This window comes from Castor canadensis, chromosome 13 (genome assembly GCF_047511655.1).
Source record: "Castor canadensis chromosome 13, mCasCan1.hap1v2, whole genome shotgun sequence".
Lineage (NCBI taxonomy): Eukaryota > Metazoa > Chordata > Mammalia > Rodentia > Castoridae > Castor > Castor canadensis.
This window is the reverse complement of record NC_133398.1, coordinates 46562615-46585325: the sequence shown is the minus strand read 5'-3', so window position 1 is coordinate 46585325 and position 22711 is coordinate 46562615. Positions and strand designations below refer to the sequence as shown.

General features: G+C 35.4%; 1 long non-coding RNA gene across 1 annotated transcript in view; it reads right to left on the bottom strand.

Annotated features, from left to right (window-relative positions):
- LOC141415639 (uncharacterized) overlaps positions 1-22711 on the bottom strand; it is a 175769-nt gene that overhangs the window by 112064 nt on the left and 40994 nt on the right. The window lies entirely within an intron of this gene.

Sequence of the window (22711 nt, the reverse complement as noted above, 5' to 3'; positions counted from 1 at the left end):
ACAGCACTCTGTGGTGAAGTAATTATATCCTGAAACTAAAAGAATGCCAAAACATGGTAGGATATTATCACACCATATTACAGTCTCATGAGATTATAATTTTGTGAAGGTATGTACATCAAAATTGGTCACTTGCTCTAAAACAACTACTAATTTTAGCAATTTATTGTAACAAAAGCTTATTAGTTACAACATAGTTCAAGATAGGGAGAGAGGGTTAAGAATGACTCCTCCATGAAGTTACCCAGAATTCATGCTCTTTTTATGTAGAAACTCACCAACATTTTGATTATGTGGGAATACAGAAAGAGAAACAGATGACTGTAGGCAATAATTTTATTTTTAGGTCCTCAATGGGCCTAAAAGAGAGAGTAGTTTGACATATAAAAGTCAAACTACTCTCTCTTTCTCTCTTGCTCTCTGCCTCACCTATCTTTTTCTTTCTCTGTCCCTTTCCCTCTTTTTTTTAAAAGATGATGTCTTACAGTGTTTATGTAGTTGAGATTGCCCTCAAAGCCCTGATCCTCTGACTTCAGTTTCCCCAGTAAAGCTTAAGTCAAGCACATTCTACTGTCTGTCTTGACATGTATCATCTGTGAACTATATTTAAAAATGTAACACAACATTAATAAATGTTAAGTGACTATAAAATATACTTCATTATCATTAGTACACATATGCTAGCATTATAGAAGTTCTGCTATATTATGTCATAGTCCTAAGAGCAAACTCTGATAAATAAAAAATTGTTAGTCTATTCACATGCATGGACAACTCAGACTACTAAACAAAATAATAATATTTAAAAATTTTCAAATTTCATCTGACTTAAAAGAGGGAAACAAAATGACCTCACAGAAAAGTAATAAACATTAATAACAAGATAGAGACTCATAAAAGATCTATAATTTTCATTTATAGAAATTTTATTAGATCATTAATTAATATTGCCTACTTTGTCCCTCACAAATGAACTCCTACTAAATAGTCAAGTCAAATGGCATTTTTATAATGAACTTCCAATTTTCTTCAAATTTATGACTTTCTTCAGCTTTGTCATTTTATGCACAATTGGTTAATAACAGTTTGGCCTCTCAAGCTAACTTAGAGCTCTCATGAAGAAAGAAGGGAGATTGCAAGCTTTGACTATGAAGTAGAACTTTCTCTTAGATACAAACGATAAAGATAGGTTACTTCCTACTCTATTAAGGATCATGTAACTTCCCTAAAATTCCTTAAATATGCCATTTCTTGTTGTGATTGCAGGGTTAAGCCCACCATTAAAGAGAAATTTTCCCATTCGTCTATTTTTGGACATAACAAATATGGAAAATCTCAACTTGGGTTGGGGGGGTTCTCCTGATGATGTCTTTGTTAATAATGCAGTGATACCTCAATAATTCCAAGGTACACAAATTGCAATCTTTCCCTTCTTCAATCATTTTCATCTCACTTATTGATGCCACCATATCCCCCAAATTGGTAGGTCCTACAGTTAGAACTGTCCTTGTTTCCTTTGCCCTTAGTTTGAGTAAGTCAGCAAGTCTTTTGAATTCTGGGGCTTTTTTGTTTTAAATACATATCCTGATTTCTCCAAATGTTGGACTTTGATGTAAGTGAGAAATAAATTTTTATTATAATAAGCCATTAAAATTAGTGATTATCTTAGAGTAGTTGATCTATCTTGATTTAGATGACCTCAAAAATGTATAAATTAGTATAGTTATAATATGGTGTGATAATACCCTCCTTAGTATTCTCTTAGTTGCAGAATGTAATTGCTATGTCACGACATGCTGTATTAGAACTTGGGAACTGAAGTTAAACTCACATAGCAGAAATTGTCATTTTACAAAATGAGGCCAAAATTTACATGGAAAAGGAAGCCGTAGAAACATAAGGTCATAGAGTAAGTTACCAGAGACTTCAAAAAAACTTGTTAAAACAGTTCTTTTCAAGCTGCTTCTCTTTTTATGAAATTATAATAAGAATCTGTTTTATGTCTAAATCTGTTTTATATAGATTTATACTGTAATGCATCACTTTTTTCTCTGTCTTTTCCAATTCACTCAGCTATTTAACAGCTGAAAGTATACCTGCTTTGCCATGACTAGGGACTAATTGGCACTTCTGTTAATTGTATGAGGTGTAATATCAGGATAATGGCTATCATCTTGTTTTGGGTCATGAGGCTACCTGTTCTCTAGTCTCTGTAGCAAGTCTTTTCATTACCATATAATATCATTTAAGTGGGTTTTTAAATTTTATTTTCAGGTATTAATTGGTGCCCCCTTGAGTCTAAGAATTGGAAATGTCAAGAGTGACAGCAGTTATCTTGTTGATAGTTCACACTTTCTCTCACTTTCACTATTTAAAAATTCTCATTATCTGATTATTTCATCTGTTGTTAAATGGCCCCAGTGCAAAATGTCTGTCTGATAACTGTCCTTTGCAGGTTGACCCTAGTACAGGAAATTTGCACTAGCAAGCTAATATTTTTAAAGTTAAAGGAAAAAAAATGGAATTTTCAAAACATGATAATCAATTACAAATTCTCAGTGAGTCCCAGAAAATTACTAAATTGAGTCATACTTACAAGCTTTGGAATTTCACCATTTGGTCATGTTTGAAATTTATCTTATTTTTTAAAGTACTTCAAGATAAATCTGTCTTATATTAAACTTATCGATGATGTCAATCCAAGAAAACCAACATTATTGTTCTTTTCACATATATTTCTGTTGTATCATATAGGTCATTTTTTCCACAGGGGAAATATTTTGACATATATTTAAATATCCAGGAATTTTCCATTTGGGAAAATTATCAGATAAAAATTTGCAATGACACCAAAGAAGTTTGTTTCATACTGCTTAAAACATAGAAATCTAAAAGGACAAAGGTGTTTCTATTCTTTAAAATTCTCTTAATGTGTAATTTTTATTTGCATTAGAGATTTAATAGTTTCTATCAAGAATTTTTTCAGGAAAATATCTTAAAAATAGCTTACTTCAATCTAAACATAAGAATTGTTTTAGAATAATAAATATTGAATTAGAAAACTGTGGGTTTATATTCTATTTTAACTTCTTAAACTGAATGCCATTAGGCAAGATATTTTTTACTTTTCTATTTTAATCTTTTCTGTTTACTGGTTTTTTCATAAATGTTTTGTATATTTTATACAAAATCAGAATAACAACTATTTTAGAATTGATTTTCTCAGTTCCTTTAGTTTTCAAAAATAACACTGTATCTTGAAATCAGTATCTGAAAGCTACAGCTCTTGCAAAAGCAGGACAGTGACAGCGGTGGAAATTCAGGAGTAGAGGAGGATTTGGGGTCAGGAGGGAATGAAGAGATGAAGGGAAGCAGGCTTACAGAAAGTGCTCCTTTCTTGTGAGCTGAGGACATCCTCTGAAGGTGTATTAGGATGCCCCACAAAAACAGGACACACCAGATGAGCCAGTTTAGAATAAGAGGTAATAATTAGAGCTCTGCTCTATCTCCTTGAGTTTTGACAGTCAGGACTTGTCAACAGCTGAGTCTCAATTAAGTTTTATAAGGAAAAATATGCTAGTGTCTTCTGTAATGTATATCTCCATAATAGGAAGCTAAGTTTTTGATATCAAATAATGCTTATCTTTTAGAATTTGTTTTAACTCATTATTAACTCTTTTTTTTTTATTATTATTATTCATATGTGCATACAAGGCTTGGTTTATTTCTCCCTCCTGCCCCCACCCCCTCCCTTACCACCCACTCCACCCCCTCCCGCTCCCCCCCTCAATACCCAGCAGAAACTATTTTGCCCTTATCTCTAATTTTGTTGTAGAGAGAGTATAAGCAATAATAGGAAGGAACAAGGGGTTTTGCTGGTTGAGATAAGGATAGCTATACAGGGCATTGACTCACATTGATTTCCTGTGCGTGGGTGTTACCTTCTAGGTTAATTCTTTTTAATCTAACCTTTTCTCTAGTTCCTGGTCTCCTTTTCCTATTGGCCTCAGTTGCTTTAAGGTATCTGCTTTAGTTTCTCTGCATTAAGGGCAACAAATGCTAGCCAGTTTTTTAGGTGTCTTACCTGTCCTCACCCCTCCCTTGTGTGCTCTCGCTTTTATCATGTGCTCATAGTCCAATCCCCTTGTTGTGTTTGCCCTTGATCTAATGTCCACATATGAGGGAGAACATACGATTTTTGGTCTTTTGAGCCAGGCTAACCTCACTCAGAATGATGTTCTCCAATTCTATCCATTTACCAGCGAATGATATCATTTCGTTCTTCTTCATGGCTGCATAAAATTCCATTGTGTATAGATACCACATTTTCTTAATCCATTCGTCAGTGCTGGGGCATCTTGGCATTATTAACTCTTAAAACATTTTTTGTTTTTTTGTAACTTATTTTATTCTGTACTTCTTTTGAAATAATTTCTAAATTGCTCTCTTGTGGAACAATATTAACCTACTAGGTTTTTAAGTTTTTCCTTAGCTTTTACTTTAGTTTTTAAGTCTAATTTATTTCATTGTACTTTAGTTATAGTGCAACCTGATTTATTTTTTATTATTCCATTCCATTATTAGCTTCATTTTAAAATTTAAAACTTTCACTGATATTTTCCTTATATTTTAAAATGTATTATTTTGTGATTTAAACACAGTATTACACCTAGGTTGAAAGTAATTCTTTTACATTTGTGTAGGTATAATGTGTAGGTATGGCTGTGTATAGTTGACTAATAAGGAAAAATTATTTTTGTTTGCTTGTTTGCTCTTTTTAGGAAAGGATTTCAATTTAGTATTTTTAGAACATTATTATAGTTACTGAGACCCAGGGTGTCCCACTCTATTTGGAAATTCACCAGGAAGGACCACTTAACTACAGAGGCAAACCCCTATTGACTGTTCCAACAAATAGATTAAGAGGGTCATTTATCTGAACACTAATACTGCAAACTGAAATATTAAGAGGTCTTCCTTGAGAATGTTTTCCAAAAGGAGATTCTATACCTGAAATGTTACACCCTGTTTGCTTCAATACATTCCACAGCTTAGAGATGTTTAAGATAGAATACTAATCTGGGGTGCAAATTGTGATTGCTTTCCTTAGGCCAAGAAGAATATTCTGATCTGTACTTTTAAGGAGTTCTGAGAAATAACTTCTATTATCCTTAGTGGATTCAGAAGTCAGAATTACTGAGCTTTAATTCTGATTGCTCACTCCTATTTGGTACATGTACTATCCTGGGTATTGCACTAAAATTCTGTCTATCCACACTTATTAAATTATAATTATAAATATAATTTTCTTATATAAAATTAAATGCATATATAAATCCCATAGAAAGATGTTGGTTTGACTCAACAGTGTTAGATGGTTCTATTAGGTTGTAGAGGGCTAGTTCCATGAGCATGTGGTATAGCTGTGTCTGTCTTAAGAGCTGCTCTGGCATTCCGCACAGGCAGAGGGATTATCTTCTCTGCCCTGCCCAGGCTGTTTTAGCATAAGTGAGAATCACTAGCAAGACAGGAGAGCTAGATCTGTTGGTAGAATGCGAAGACTGTACATTTTGGAGCATAAGCAATAGTAAGAAGGACAACTCATTTAGGACAGAGGAAAAAAAACTTTGTTTCCTTAGGGCATTCCAATAAACTCCAATAAAGAGAAAAATTGCCTATCGAATAGTCCTGAAAGAGCACACCCCATCTACCTTATCCTGCTTATTTCATTCTCTTGTAATTATCACTTTCTAACATAACACATAATGTGCTTTTATGGAAATAATTTTATGCTTTTTCTCTTCAAATTATTAGCTCAGGTGTGGTACCTATGAACTAAGTCTCCTCAAACATTTTATTAAATTGCTGCGACCAAAATAATTAGAGGTGGGAAGGAAATCACTGTAAGAGTCAATGGTAAGCAATGAGATTTTTTTCTATTATATTCATAGGAAAGCTATTATAGCTATTCTTTCTGGATATGAAAAGTAAAGCTTGTAGTACTGAAATTATGAGCTGAGAGCCCATTCGACCACACCAGGAAAAAAAGTTAAAACTGGACAGATAGACAGTTAAAAATGGAAATAGAAAATTTAATTTTAGTAAAATAATCTTAAACCCACAAATCCAGTGTTATCTAAAAATGCCACTTTTGAATCAATTATTTATATGAGCCAATACTTTTCTTTCTCCCTTTTTTCCTTCCTTCCTTCTTTCCTCCTTCCCTCCCCTCCTCTCTTCCTTCCTTCTTTCTTTCCTTTCTCTTTCTCTCTCTCTCTCTCTTACTTCTATCCTTTATCTTTTCTTTTTCTGCTTAGGCAAGCTTAGATCTGTTTTTTTTTTTGGGGGGGGGTTTCCTAATTAATGCTACACCGATGGTTTTTAAATTTTAACATATGTGTTATTCTCATAGGAAGTTTACATCTGTTTCAGAACATGAGCTGTGTACACATGTAAAGTGAACTAAAGCTGGATGTGTTGCACACCTGTAATTCCAACACTAGGGTATAAGGCAGGAGGATCACAAGTTCCAGACAAGCCTACTAAACACAAGATCTCAAAAAATGAACTAAATGCACAGTACAATTTATATGTCCAAGCACAGACCAGGGATAAGAATGCCAAAGGTGTTTATGGTAAGGATTTGATTTCAGTGGTAAAATTTATGGTAAAATAACTAAATATTGAAATGTGAGTAAACGGAATTTCAAATCTGTCCTCAAATATTTCAATTTTTATTTCATTGCTAAACAACTTGATATATGGTTCCTGTGTAGTAACAGTTAACAATTTCCATGAATATACTCAATCTAGTACTATGAATATTTTTTGCTTTCCATTGACTTTTAAATGCGTTCTACTTTTATATCTGACATCTGACTACAAGAGTTGTTATTATGTCATTTTGAGAAATATTTATGTTTATCATAGTCATTGTCAATGGAATACTGCCTTTAAAAAAATCCATAAAGTTAGCCAATCAAGAAGACAAATGGTCTACAGTTATTTTTCCCCCTCCTAGTAACACTCTTGTCTTACCAGAACTCCTTCATTTATCCTTCTATTTCCAAAGGAGCTCTTAATTATTTCCATCCCCATTTCAGTTGTAAATGCCATTCTTTCATTAGAATAAATCCTCCAACCTATTCAAGGACTTGACACTTCACCACTGATTTACAAGCAATTCAATTTTATTAATCAGATGCTTGTCGTGGCTTTGAGATATCTGTACTACCATTGCCAGCAGCTGTTAATGAAGGGTCCTCTTTCTTCCTTCCATTTCTTAGAAAATATACAGGTACATTTCCAGCCTTTTCATCTGGGGAAGGCTGAAATTAAAATAAACTAGTAAAAATAGGAAATCTTGTAATTGTCTTCAAAAGAATTATTTCACACTGTTGGCTGTGCAAGCCATAGTTGCAGTAGGGATAATGTAATCTATAAAAGATTTGTCTGAAATTTTCCATTAGAAATTCCTTCTTCATAGATTTCAATCTATTTCTGAATTCACCATCTTGGAAATGATAACTTATATTGGACCTCCCTCCTCTGCAATTCTTGACAGTACAAAATCAGAGGAGATGTGTAAAAGGCATACGTAGTCAGATTTAGAGATGAAGCCAAGTTTTGTTCATGTGTTTTTATAAGACAACCTGCATTGGGTCATGATGGAATGGGGAGAGAGATGACAAAGGAAATTGTTTTCTAATTGATTATTATGCCTTATATTATTTCTATGAAACAAAGAAAGGAAGAGTGAATTACCATTGGGTATTGAAAGATCACATGAAATTTCAAAGAGAACACAAGAGAATTTTAGAGTGGAGAGACTGAGGTGTTATGACTCCATTACATGTTATTGCATGGCACAGGCAGCTGTGGGAAGAAGGGTAGCATTCAAATTTATCTTACCCATACACACAGTTCTTTATGTATGCTGATAATGTTTTACTATGTCTGTAACAGATATTTTAGAGCTGCTTTTACTAAAAATCAGTGACTCCTCACTTAGGCCCATAGATTACCTGCAAGCAGGATAAAAGCTAGGCATCCCAGCATTTACTTTTGTCTGTGTCCTTTGACCGGAGACATTCTCACCTGCTATCCTGTAGCAGCCTTTGTAGGGTCCTGTTGCAGGACCCTGTAAGAGATAAAAGACAACTTCCAGACAAAATAAATCTAATTGTAACAAGGCTCCACCTGATCAATCCGGACACAATGAGCTGCCAGACCACATGCTACCACCTATGGGCACCTATGACCACTGGAATACACCTGTGACTGGGATGTTTAATAATTATACATACATGTGTCCCCCTTGACCCACCACCTCCCCACTCCTCCCTGCAAACCCCATCCCAGGAAGGACCTGTTCTGCCCTCATTCTCTGATTTTGTAGAACAAAAGAGAAAAAAGAAAAAATTACATTTTTGCTTGTTGAGATAAAGGTAGCTACACAAGAAGTTTCCTTGTGATATTTCCATGTGTATATGTGTTATAACCCAAATTGGTTCATCTCCTATATTTTTATTCATTCTTCCTTAGTTTCTTTCTTATGGTTATTTCAACCAGTTCAAGAATTCTATATTCATTCCTTTAAAGAGAGCATATCAACCATATTCATCTTCTTAGTTTCCTTCTTTTACATTACCCCTCTCATATGTGATCTCCCTTTACTGTGACCTGTTTTTCATATTTTTGTGTTTTTATTAGGACTATATCCCACATATGAGAAAGAACATGGCTTTTGGCCTTCTGAGCCTGGCAAATTTCACTTAAGATGATGTTCTCCTGTTCCATCCATTTACCTGCAAATGACAAAATTTCATTCTTCTTTGTGGCTGAGTAAAGTTCCATTGTATATAAATACCACATTTCCTTAATCCATTTGTTGGCAGTAGAGCACCTTGGCTATTTCCATAGCTTAGCTATTGTGAGCATATCATTTTCAAAGAACATGTGAAATGTTCACATGTTAACTCATGTTCTCATGTTAACTCCCAGTCAGACACCTTCCCAGGGATTGTCTTGGTCCCATATTTTAGTTTTCTCACTGCTTTATTATTATTATTATTATTACTACTACTATTGTTGTTGCTGTTATCTTGTACCCCCCGTTTTGTTATACCTGTAAATGGTCCTATGTCTTCTTCTTAGTCTTCTCTTGTGACTTGTCAATGAGGAACTTTCAAATTAATAGTTATCATTGAACATGGACCAAATCTGTTGGGATCATTCACTATAAAGGCATTATGGAAGTATGATATATTTGATATATTGTAAGAACTTCTGTAAATGCCACAATGTACCCGCTCCCTGCACAATAAAAAAAAACTTACTCCCTGCACAAAAATTAAAAAGAACCTCTTAAAAAAATAAAAACATTATGTATGCATTGCTAAAAGTAGTGTCTTCTTTTCTGTAGTACTGAGGATTGAACTCTGAGTTGCTCCCATATAGCCAAACACTCCATGACTGAGTTAACACCTCTACCATCTCATAATTTTAAATTTTATACTGTATTCTGAGACAGTCTTACAAAGTTCCTAAGTTACCTAGAATGGCCTCAAACACATGATCCTCCTGCCTAAACTAGATGGGATTGTAGGTTTGATAAGACATGCCCAGCTAGTCTTATCAATCATTTCTTATTTAATAATAATTCTTATCAAACATCTAGGTATGAACTTCCAAGTGCTTCAGTTAAATATTTTTCAGTAATTGTGGGCTATTTGTTTTTGACAAAGTTTTCCCTAAATACTTTATATTTACAGTTGAGATTCTGTAGTACATAGAATCTGTTTAATGGTTTTATTTATATTTTATATATTACTTTAAGTAATATTTGGCTCCCTGTTTTAGTTTTGTAGAAATGTCTCTTCTTAGATGATACTGGTATTTTCCTTTTGTGTATCATTACATTATATTCCTAGTGCTACATAGCAGAATTTCACAATCTCAGTGTTTAAAAACAACAAGATCTCAGATTTTCTTACTATTTTGGATGTCAGAAGTTCAAATGGGTTGGCTAGACTGCTTTTGTCCTGGAATCTGTAGGAAAGAATCGGTTTCCTTGTCTTTTCCAGCTTGTATATGTTGTCTACGTTCCTAATGGGACTCATGGCACCTCTCTTCATCTTAAAAACTAGCTTACTTCCTCCCTCCTTCCCTTGCTCTGTGAAATCTAATTTTGTCATTATACTTCATCCTTTTATTGTGATCCTCTTGGCTCCTATACTGACCCTGTGATTACAACAGGACCAATTGAATAATATAGAAAAAGTTCCCCTTCTCAGTATCCTTAACTTTATTACATCTTCTAAGTCATTTTTCAATGAACCATTCACTGATTTTAACAATTACTATGGGATTATCTTTGGGACCATTATTCTCTTACCACAAGTAACCTTGGTATCTGTGTTTTACATATTCACAATGTATTACTTCTGAATTTTGTTTCTTTTTGTTTTTGCTTATGGAGACAGGGTATCACTATGTAGTGAAGGTGGTCCTCAAACTTGTGATTCTCTTGCTTCTGTCTTCCAAGTGCTGAAATTACATGCCTGGTTTTTTCTATGATTTTTTTAAATGGGACTGGGATTTGAACTCAGAGTGTCTGCCAAACAGACACTCTACAGCTTGAGTCATACCTCCAGTACATTTTGTTCTGTTATTTTAGATATGGGGAGTCTTGTGAACTATTTGCCTGGGCTGGCCTTGAACTGTGATCCTCCTGATGTCAACCTCCCAGTAGGTAGGAGTACAGGCATGAGCCATTGACATTCACCTCTTTTATGACCTTTTTTTGAAGCTTGGGAAAACTCTCATATTTTTTCTCAAATTTTCCATAAATAATGTTTTTTGATAGTTGCATATAGCCTGATGACTGCAGAGCACGAGAAATTTAGTTCCACTGTGTCACAACTCTACAGTTGCTGAATTCTGGAAGTTGGAGTTCTACATTCTGTTTCAGTTTTCCTATTACTTTGCTATTTAATATCAACCAGTAGCTATCACTTTGTATGCCACTAAGTAGACTTATGTGTATGAACAGAACAGCTATTTTTCCCAAAAAGTATTCATAAAGTTTAATTCTAGGTTTGTGGTACATATCTGTAAAATAGGGATCAATTTTGAAGGAGTGTTGATTTAAGGAAATTTTTTATGCCAATAGAAATGTTTCCATTTCCACATTTTTGCCATTTCTACACATCTAAAGAGTTTTCTTCCATGGGCTCATTCTAAAAACTTACCATACGGCTACAGGTTCAGTTATATGCAAATGAGTTACTTATCTTGATAAGATGTGATACCCTATACTAAACAGAAACATCTCTTTAGTTTGAAGCTAAAGTACTCTACCCACAGCCAGAGCTCATATCACAGTTTGCACACTCTAAATCATCTATTCATGTAGTCCAGCCAGCTCCACTTCCAAAATGCAGCATAATCTGCTGATTTCCTTCTAGCTTCATTACCATTTCTCTACTTTGTGTCCTGCATCATTGACCTGAAATGTCACTGCAACAGCTGTTCTCTCCTTGTCCTTTCTTGCATCTCTCTGATCTCATGTCTACACTGCAGAGTCATCTGAATGCTCAACTCATGTAAAAAGCAATCTTAACATCATGTTCAGTGTCCATGATGTACTCTCCGTTTAGCTGACCATCTCACCTCTTATTACTCATGCACCTTGTGCTGTACTGTGTCACAGCAATGGCCTGTGAGTTCTGTACACAATGAGCTCTTACCCCCCAAACCATACTTGCCATTGTTTTTCTTTCTTGCTGAAATTCTCATTCCCAAATTCTAAGTTTAAAGTGTATCTTCTTACAGGGGGTTTCTCTGTCCCTGATTTAGAGGCTCCCTATCGTTATCTGTGGTTTTCCTGTGCTTCTCAAGATTCTTTCATATAATGTTAATTTCATAATTTCAAGATTTGTTATTATTCCCATTTAATTCCCAGCATATAGCATAGTGTCCTACACATAATAGGCAATCAATCAATATCTGGCAAAAAAAAATAACAAGTGAAATTATAGAAAGAATGACTTCTACCTTATTATTACTCTCATCATCCAATTTTGATGTTCATTCCAAATTTAGAAGTTTTACAGATGCAAAACAATCTGGGAGACTGACAAAGGAAAGATATAAAACCAAAGAGAATAATATCCCACAAAGCAGAAAAAAAGCAATTTCTAAATACTTCACCCACTAGTTATAACATTGCAACTGGAGAAAACTCCTATGCAAATTCAGTCATGCAAGCCCCATTTAGCACAGGAAAATGTGTAGAAATTGATTGAGTGAGCAGCTGGTGATATTGTAGTCAGGCTCTCTGGAAGTTAATTGGGAAGCGTTGTGAAAAATCCTGACATTGTACATGTAGCTCTACTGACTTCCATTGTGCCCGAGACACTCATCACACACAGTTGCTCTCCACTATTACAAAATAACTGGATGCCTCATAGTCTCTGATGACTCTCATCAATAGCCTGCTAAGAAAACGGAGGAGGAGGGAGTGATGAGCTGGAGCTAGAACTTGTATAATTGGAATGAAAAGGCCCTTAATCTTGTGGGTTTTTACTCCTGTCATGAAATATTTTTGTTCCCCTACAGACAAAGACAAACTCTTTCAGGGCCTCGTTTATATTATTCTCATTGAAAAACAAGAATTCAAAATAATTTGTTTTCTTTTCCTGGTGTTTTATTTATGTATTTATATCAATTAGGTATTGTGATGATACAAACACTGCAGATTTATTGCTTAAAATACTAGGTGGTCATTTATTATTTCCCACAAGTCTTTGGTTGAACTTGACAGTGCTATTGTTTGAGGATGGGCCTGCTGTCCTGTTTTGATGAACTACTGTTTGGATAGCAATCTAGGATAGCCTTACCTGGAGTAGCATAACTATTATGTGTTTCTCACTTGTTAGTGACTATTCTAGACATTGACCTCTGTGTTAGGAATATAAAGATCAAAATACCAAATCAAACAAAATCACTCATTGGGTTTGAAGAGTTTAGAGACTAAAAGAGGAAATAAATAAACAAATTCTACATTTAAATATCATGGGCACTAAGACAGAAATTTGTGGTGTATAGGAAGGATAACAGAGAGGAAATAATAGCTAGTAGAGTGAGAGGGAGGAATCAGGATGCATTTTGTTAATACATGTTGCTTCTTAAAGCAAGTCTTTCAATGTGAGAAACATTTGCCATGTATCTAAACTAGGAAAAAGGATTCCAAGCAGAAAAGACCGCTTAACAAAAGCACAGATGATTGAAACATGTGATATTTTACTGGGCTTGGCAAGTGTTTGGTATGAATTGAGCAGTATGAGATAAGAATACAAAAGTAGACATGGGTCAAGTGGTTGGGGGCACTGTGTATGCCAAATGGATCCTGAAATTTACCTCACACATTAAATAATAATAACTATGATGATAATAAGATTTTACCAATACTTATTAAATTTTTACTATGAACTATAGCACTCTCCTAAATGATTTGTTCCTTTATGACACTTTACTTCCATTTGAACATGGGATTATTGAGTCAGGAGAGAGATGTTAAATAACATCTAATGTTTAACTAACTAACTAACTAAATAAATAAATGACATCTATGATAAATAATAAAATGGTTTAGTCAGGTCACAACAAAAACAATGGATCCAAGTTCTATTAAGAGGACGTGGTAACATATTGGGTATGTAAGTCAAGACAGAAGGCTAACATGACTCCTAGATTTTTGACCTAACTGGGAATTGGAGGTGAAATAGTACAGAGGTATAGTGGTGAAGAAGAAGGTGCTATATAGCATTCCTCTTCCAGAGAGGACTACCTGAGTTTGGACCTTAGACCTTTCACCTAGCTATGTGCCTAAGGTGCTTCAATTTCTTCAAAGTAACGTAGGGTAACAATCCTCCCACACACATAAGATGTTGGGAAGAATAATTAAATGCACACAAACTGCTTAACAGCTTCCCCGGTACAAAATTAACTCTCAATAAATGCAACAATGGACCAGAAATTTGAGAAATAAAAATGGTGAGTAAAGTTTGGACATGCTTAGTATAAGGTTCAGTTGGATCAATGGGTTTCTAGAGTTCAGGAGAAAGATCTTTGATTTTAAGGCCTGAGGCATGGCTGAAGTAGTAGAATACTTGAGTAATAAGCATAAGGCTCTGAATTCAAACCCTGCTATGCCTAAAAAAACACATTTTTGAGTCACTAGCTGCAAACAATTGTTGAAGTTCTGTGTGGTTGGGATACCATAGGAAAACAGCAGAAAGACAATATTTAAATGGGAACGGAACTAAAATATTAGGAAGAATAATTACAGAATGCGAAGCATTAAAAAAGTTTTGAAGAGGTTAAGTACTAGACCTCATCAAATGCTACAAAGATTAAGCAAGATGTGGATATTTACATGCCCAGAAGAGGACTTCATGATTTTTCCTGTCATTTCTCCAGTCTGGATAGATAACACTGCTTTTCCCTCCGGGGGTAAGGCCAAAATCATAGGTACCCTTCTTGATTACTTCTTTTTCTCATTGCCACCTCCCCTTAATATTGCAGTTATCAAATCCTTTGAAATACAAAAAAAAAAAAAAAACCCAAAGAAAAAGAAATCTTGACAGTTTTCATCAACTATACCACTAATTCCCCGTCAACAGAAGAAAACACAAATTTTTCATTGCATTACTGAGAACATAGTATTAAATAAAATTGAAATAACTATATATGACGAACCTCTGACTTAGCTGTTTGCTATGCTTCATAGTGTATAACAGGGTACTGAACTAATAATAAGCACACTGGAAATATTTGCTGAATTTAAATTAGCCAATTCATCACATCATGATGGAAAGAAGTAAAATCTTTGCAGGCTAGTTTATTTGGGCAATACAGTATTTTGCAAGTTTACCATAATGCTAAACATTTCAAGGAGGAAATACAGAGGTTGACAGACTCAATATGCTTCTTAAGCATCTTAACTAATTGTGGTGTTTGTGTTAACATTTTTTGAGGATATTTTCTGTCATTCAATATATCCTATTACTTCTGACTTATAATTGTTTATGTATTTTTCTCTTAAATAATACTCATCTTTTCTACCTTCTAATAACTTGAATTAGTTGTTTCCCTTTTGATTCTGGCTTCTTGAAAACTGAAAGTTAAATGTGAATCATATTACCTGGGCTGACCGATTTTGAAGTACCTTCACTTGGTTTTGATGTTATATATTTCTATTCAGTATGCCTTTTATTGTAAACTACCTTAAATTATCTGCAGAAGTTGCAAGTATAAACAAATACGTCAATTTTTTTAAGTCCAAGAAGAGTCTTGCATGGATCAAAATTGAGATACATGATTGATTGAAAGTTGCTGTGTGACAGCTCCACAGTGGCTTTGTGCTGCAGGCAGACAGTAATTCTATAATTGGTGTAAAATACTCAAAGACATCTAGCAAGGGGGAAGAAAGGATTTTGCTTAATGGCCAAGTGTTCTATGAGAAACAAAAAACTGGCACACTATAAACAGGATGAGCATATACATATATGATACGCTGTTTCTTAAGAGAAGCCAGGTCATAAGAAACAACACTGGGTCCACATGGAAGACTGTCTAAGTTGGAGTGGAGACTGCATGGTAAATGGGTTTGGATATGGTTTATCATGAGCTAAAAGATTGGTCCCGAATGTAATGGTGTTGAGAAGTGTCAGACCTTTCAGAGCAATTAATACATTTCTTGAGAGTGGGCTGTCATAACGCAGTCTGGTACCTCTGTTATCTCTCTTCCACATGGCATCTTCCAAACACACTGCTCTTCCAACTCCCACTGCTCCTGCTGTAGTGATGCTATTAACCATGTTCTATCACATGAAACCCTTGCTAGATAGTCCCAATCTTGGACTTTCAGCTTCCAAGTCTGTGAGCTAAACAAACATCTTGCCTTTATAAAGTATCTAGTCTCAGGAATTTTGTTACAACAGCATAAAATGGACTAAAGACAGTGGGCCAGCATCAGCATCCAGCCTTGGAGGTTCTAGAGAGGAGTGGTATCTAGATGACATATGAGGTTATTATTGAAACTATTCCAACTCAGTCACCAAGGAACACCAAGATATCTTGAGAAGAAAAGAAGTATGTGACTCAACTTAAAGGCCAGTGTTGAGATGTGCTAAGATGGTAGAGAACAGTTTTCCTTTATCTTATTCTGTGATTGAGAAGAATCAGGGTAACAAAAGAGTCTTTATTCAGAAGAAAGAGGGGAAGAACACCAAGTACCAGGAAAGAGGGACAAGAGAGATGAGAAATATGGAGAAAAAGAAAGATACAAGAGTAAATTAGGAAAGAGATTACAGTTCCTATCCCATCTCCTCCAGGGGAAAGAGAGGCCAAGGTCTCCACCACAAGGTAAGCTAGGCCCCGGGGGCTGACTGGCATATCTAGCTATGCAATAAGCCCACAGCTCCCTCAAGCCATAAACCCTATGTGGGAATCTGGTGGAACAGTAATTCTCTTGGTGTGACAGGCAAGCATCAGACAAGAAACACAATATTCTCCCTTCATATCTTGCAGAGCTGTGTGGTGAGGTGCCATCTTGAGAGAAGGCCTAATGTTTGAGACTGAACCACTCTGGGGACTTGAAAACAAGAAACAATCATAAGTCAGGGAGTCTTGGAACACCAGGCCACAGTGTCTGGGAAGAAAATGGTCATGAGAGGTGGTTGTAGAGAAGGAAAGTTCTGACATGATTGAAGTGAGAGGTTTAAGGATCTGGGAGCTTGGGAAGCAAAGGGTGCAGTGGTCAGGGGCCCTGCACTACCTGGTGAGGCAAGTTTCATTGCCTGAAGATCATTTCAGAAACCACTGAGCCTCTGACTGGCACAATGCACAGGTTTCAGGAGCTGTTGGCTGACTGTGGGAGTTCTGCAGCCAGACATGGCATGGGAATGATCCACCCTGGGTATTGAAAACAAGGAATAATCAGAGGTCAGGGAGTCCTGGAACACAAGGCCACAGTGTCCAGGAGGGAGCAGCCACAAGAGGTAGGTGTAGAGCAGGAGGATGTCTCACTTGGTGCTACAGAGTAATTTAGGTAGCTGGGAGCTTGAACAGTAAAGGACATGGTGGCTGGTGGTCCTTCCCTGCCTGGCTAGAGCAAGCCCCACTGCCTGATGATGGCAGAAGAAGCAGAGCATCAAGCCGATGGCTGGTGGAGTTCAACAGTTCCAGGAAATACCTGCTAGCCACAGGCATTTGCTGCTAAACAGTTTTGAAGATGGAGCTACTCTGAGTGCTTGAAAACTATGGAACACCACGGCTCATCTTAAGGTATCCTGGATCAGTGTCAGGTTGGTGGACAGTAAAGAAAGGGAGTCATGAGAGAGCGAGGGTCTGGTGGCCCCACTGAGAAATATAAGCTGGGAGCTCAGGCAGTAAAGAATGTGGAGAGTGGTCCTGCCCTACAGGGTATAAACAAGTCCTGTTGCCTGAGGATTATTGCAGAAACAGCACAAAACCCATGGCTGGAAGAATGCTTAGAAGCCAGGAACTATCCGCTGGCTTTGGATGCTTGATACAAGGTAGGAGTGAGAGCTCTGAGCACAGGACCTGGAGATCACACAATATCCCCAAGTTCTTCCCTCCCACCGAATTACAAACTGCTGGTCAGGATCTGGAAAGAACTGAGTTCTGCAGGCAGGGCACCTGAGTCCCTCAGTTCTCCATTGCCAGTGCAGAACTCATGGCTCTGTTTCTTCCCCTCAACTATCAGACACGTTTTTCGGATACCCAGAGTTACACATGTGCTTCCCCTAAAGACATAAACTAGCGACTTGTGTAGCAAGTGTTTACCTACCTGATCCATAGACTACAAAGCCCCATGCAGCCAGCATGCAGTACACAAAGAAGGGAAGCATCTAGGTGAAAAGATCGCAGAAGTAGACAACAGAGCCTTGCCCAGCCCCTCAACCCACATATAACACTAACCCATGCACAAGGAAATACAAGACTTCAGCTAATTTTCTTCTATCTGAGTGGTGCTGAACATCAGGACTAGTGCCCTGCATAAGTGGAAAAAATTTGCCTACTAAGCTATCTCCTAGTCCAAGGCAAGAAACTACACTGCAACTCTGCCACTACACTGACTGAAACTGCAAGTCTACAGGTGATCAAACTTCCAACCAGCAACCTGACCTCAAGTATGAAATCTCAATGCAGAAACAAAGAAATATGAAAAGGCAATGTAGCCTGGCACCTCTAAAACTCAACAACCCCACAGCAACATACAATAAGAGGAAAAAAGCCCAAAGAATTCAGAAACATGATTATAAAAATGATCAATGAAATTAAAGAGAACATGTATAAACACCTCAATGAATTCAAGGAGAATATAAATAAACAGCTGGATCAATCCCAAGAGAACACAAACAGAAAGCTGAGCAAAATAAGGAAGACAATACAAGATACAAAAAAAGAAATTCAATAAAGATACAGAAATTCTGAAAAAGAGACTGAAATTCTAGAAACGAAAAGCTCAGTAAGTCAAATATTACAGTGTGCTAAAGAAAAATGAAAAAGCGAAGTATGAATGAAATACATAAGACCTCTGGGAAACTATTAAAATCCAAACCTATGAAAAATAAACATAGATGGAGAGGGTGTATAAGCTAAAGAGGTAGAAAACATATTCAATAAGGTAATAGAAGAAAAATTCTCAAACCTGGAGAAAGAAGGCTGGCAGAGTGACTCAAGTGGTAAAGCACCTGCCTTGCAAGTGCAAGGCCCTGAGTTCAAATCCTGGTACTATCAAGAAAAAAAAAGAGGTGACTTTGTCAAATATTGAGAAAGAGACAGCCACATATGTATAGAAGGCTTTTAGGACAACCAACAGGCAAGACCAGAAAGGAACCAGTCCAAGACATATCATAGCTAAAATACTAAATATACAGAACAAGGAAAGAATATTGAAGGCTACAAGAGACAAGTGGCAAACTCATCAGAATGACAGCAGATTTCTCAACAGAAATTCTAAAATCAAGGAAGGCATGGAGTTATGTATTTCAAGCCCTGAAAGAAAATAACTGACAACCTAGATTAATGTATCCAGCAAAGCTATCCTTCAAAATTGAAGGAGAAAAGAAAACAAAACTAGGAAAACATGGGAAGGAATAAATCTCACTAGATGAGTTGAAAAAGCAAATGAGGATTAGAAAAGAAACAAACATTACAAAACAAACAAGAAAAAATAAAAACCCAAATTGGTGGGTATTACCTTTCAATGATAACTCTAAATGTTAATACTCTCAACTCTCCAATCAAAAGACAGAGATTGGCAAGTCAAATTAAAAAAAAATTTTTTTTTCTGCCCACAGGAAACACCTCACTGACAAATATAAACCCAGGCTTAAAGTAAAAGAATTGAAAAAAGATTTTCCAAGAAGTTAGAGCTTAAAAGCAAACAGAAGTAGCTATAATACCAAACCAAGCAGACTTCAAATGAAAATTAGATATAAGAAACAAAGTAGTTTACTTCATATTGATAAAGGGAACACTGCAACAAAGGAGACAGCAATTGTAAATATTTATGCACCAAACCTTGGCACAACCCAATTTCATAAAACAAACACTACTGAGCATAAAATCACAAATAAACCCAAAACAATAATAGAAAATGACTTCAATACCCTACTCTGATAAAGAGATAAGTCAACCAGAAGAAAAATCAGCAAAGAAACTTCAGAATTAAACCACCGTATATATCAAATGATCTTAACAGATATCTAGAAAATATTCTACTCAGCAGCCACAAAATACACATTCTCAGAAACTTATGAAACTCTCCAAAATAGATTATATTTATAAAATAAATATAAGAAATATAAGAAATAAAAATAAAGAAATAGAAATAACTTTCCATACTTTATTATACCACAGGGAATAAAACCAGAAATCAACAGTAAAACAAAAATTGCATAAAATATTCAAACATACAGAAACTGAACAATATATTGCTGAGTGAACAGTGGGTTGTTGAAAAACTAATATACTCTAAGGAAATGAAACACAATTTACCAGAACATTTGGAAAACAACAAAGGCAGTGCTAAGAGAAATATTTATAGCTAGGAGCACCTACATTAAAATCATCAGAGAAATCTCATGTAAATTATCCATTGATATGCCTCAAGCTCTTAGAAAAACAAGGATAAACCTAACCCAAAATTAGTAACAGACAGAAATAATAAACATCAGTGCATAAATTAATGATACGTATACTAAAAAACAATGCAAAGAATCAATGAAGCAAAAAAACGGTTCTTTGAAAATAAAAACAAAATTAATAAACCCATAGCCACACTAACCAAAAGAAGGACCAGAATATATCAAAATTAATAAAATTAGAGATGAAAGGGGGATATCACAATAATGCCAATGAAATTTGGAGGAACATTAGAGAATGCATTGAAAAGTTGTATTCTAATACACTAGAAAATTTAGGAGAAATGGAAAATTTTCTAGATGCATTTGACCTGCCTAAATTTACCCAAGATAATAGATCTATAATGAATAAGAAGGTTGAGACACTAGCAAAGCATGTCCCAACAAAGAGCCCAAGACTAGATGCATTCACTTCTGACTTCTATCAGATCTTTAATGAAGTAATAAAAATGCTCCTCAAAATACTCTGTGAAATAAAAATGGAAAGAATGCTGCTAAACTTATGCTACGAAGTTATACTCATACCAAATAAAGCCACAACAAAAACAGAAAATTGTAGGTCAATTTCCTCAATGATCATACATGCAAAATATCTTAACAAATACTTATAAACCAAATTCAACAACACGTTGAAAAGATCATACATCATGACCAAGTAAGTCTCATTCCAGGCACACAAACATGGTTCAACAAATGCAACATTGTTAATGTAATACAGCACATAAGCAGAATCAAGGGAAAAAAAATCCCATGATCATCTCAATAGATGCAGAAAATACCTTTGACAAAATTCAATAGCCCTTCATGATAAAAATTCTGAGGAAACTAGGAACAGAAGGAACATACCTCAATTTAGTAAAGCCTATCTAGGACAAAATTTTAGCTAATATTGTACTAAATGGGGAAAAGCTGAAACTGTTTCCTCTAAAGTCAGAAAAGAGACAAGTGTGTCCACTCTCTCCATTCTTATTTGATATAGTGCTGGAACTTTTGTCCAGAGCAATAAGGTAGGAGAAAGAAATAAAAGGGATGAAAATAGGGAAGGAAGAAGTCATATTATCCATATTTGCAGATGATATGGTCCTATAGTCCACCAAAAATCTCTTAGATCTGAAAGCACTTTGGGTAGATAAACACTTGTGACAAAGTAGTGGGATACAAAGTCGACATATGAAAATCAGTAGCCTTTACATATACCAACAATAACAAGTAGAGAAAAAAAAATCAGGAAAACAATCTGATTCACAATAAACTAAGGATGGAAGATCTCTATAATGACAGCTATAATACATTGAAGAAGGAAAATGGAGAAGATACTAAAGGATAGAAAGACCACCCGTGTTTATTGGATTGGCAGAATTACTATTGTGAAAATTGCTATATTATCAAAACCAATCTACAGATTCAATGCAATGCCCATTAAAATCCTGATGTCCTTCTTCACAGAAATAGAAAAATCAATCCAAAACTTCATAATATGTTTATGAAGGATGGTATCTTCAATAAGTGGTGTTGAGAAAATTGCATATTCACATGTAGAAAAAAGCCTGAAATCAGATCCCTGTCTCTCTCAGTGTACAACAATCAATTCAAAATGTGTTAAAAAATCTTAGTGTTAAGACCTTCAACTTTGAAACTACTCCAAGAAAACATAGGAAAGACTTGAAGATATAGGCCTAGGCAATTACTTTCTAAACAGGACAGTGGCTCAGGAGATAAGAGCAGGAATTGAAAAATGAGATTGAAAAACTTAAAACACTTCTGCACATGAAAGTAAACAGTCACCAGAGCCAAGACACAACCTAAAGAATGGGAGGCAATCTTTGCTTAGCCAAGCATCAGACCAATAATTAAAATCCAGAATATATAAAGAGCTTCAAAATTTAAAACATCAAAAGAACAAATAATCCAATTAATAAATAGGCAAATGAATTTTACAGACAATTCTCAAAAGAAGAACAAATGGCCAATAAATACATGAAGAAATGTTAAGAATCCTTAACCATAAAGGAAATGAAAATGACACTGAGATTTCATCTCACCATGGACAGAATGGCTATCATCAAGAAAACAATTAACAACAAATGTGGGATGGAGGAAACAGGAAAGGAACCCTATTTACTGCTGGTTAGAATGTAAGTTAGTGCAGCCACTATGAAAATCAGTATGGAGTTTCTTCCAAAAACTAAAAATAGAACTCTAATATAATCCTGCGTTAGCATTCTTGGATATATATAAAAAGGAATGCAGTAGAGACTCTTACACGCCCATGTTTATAGGAGCACTTTTTACAATAACCAAGCTATGCAATCAGCCTAGATGTCCAACAACCCTAGGATTGGATAAAGAAAACATGGCACACATATACAGTGGAATATTATTCAGCCATAAAGAAGAATGAGATTATGACATTTTAAGCAAATGGATGGAATTGGAAATCATCATGTTAAGCAAGACAAGTCAAGATTAGA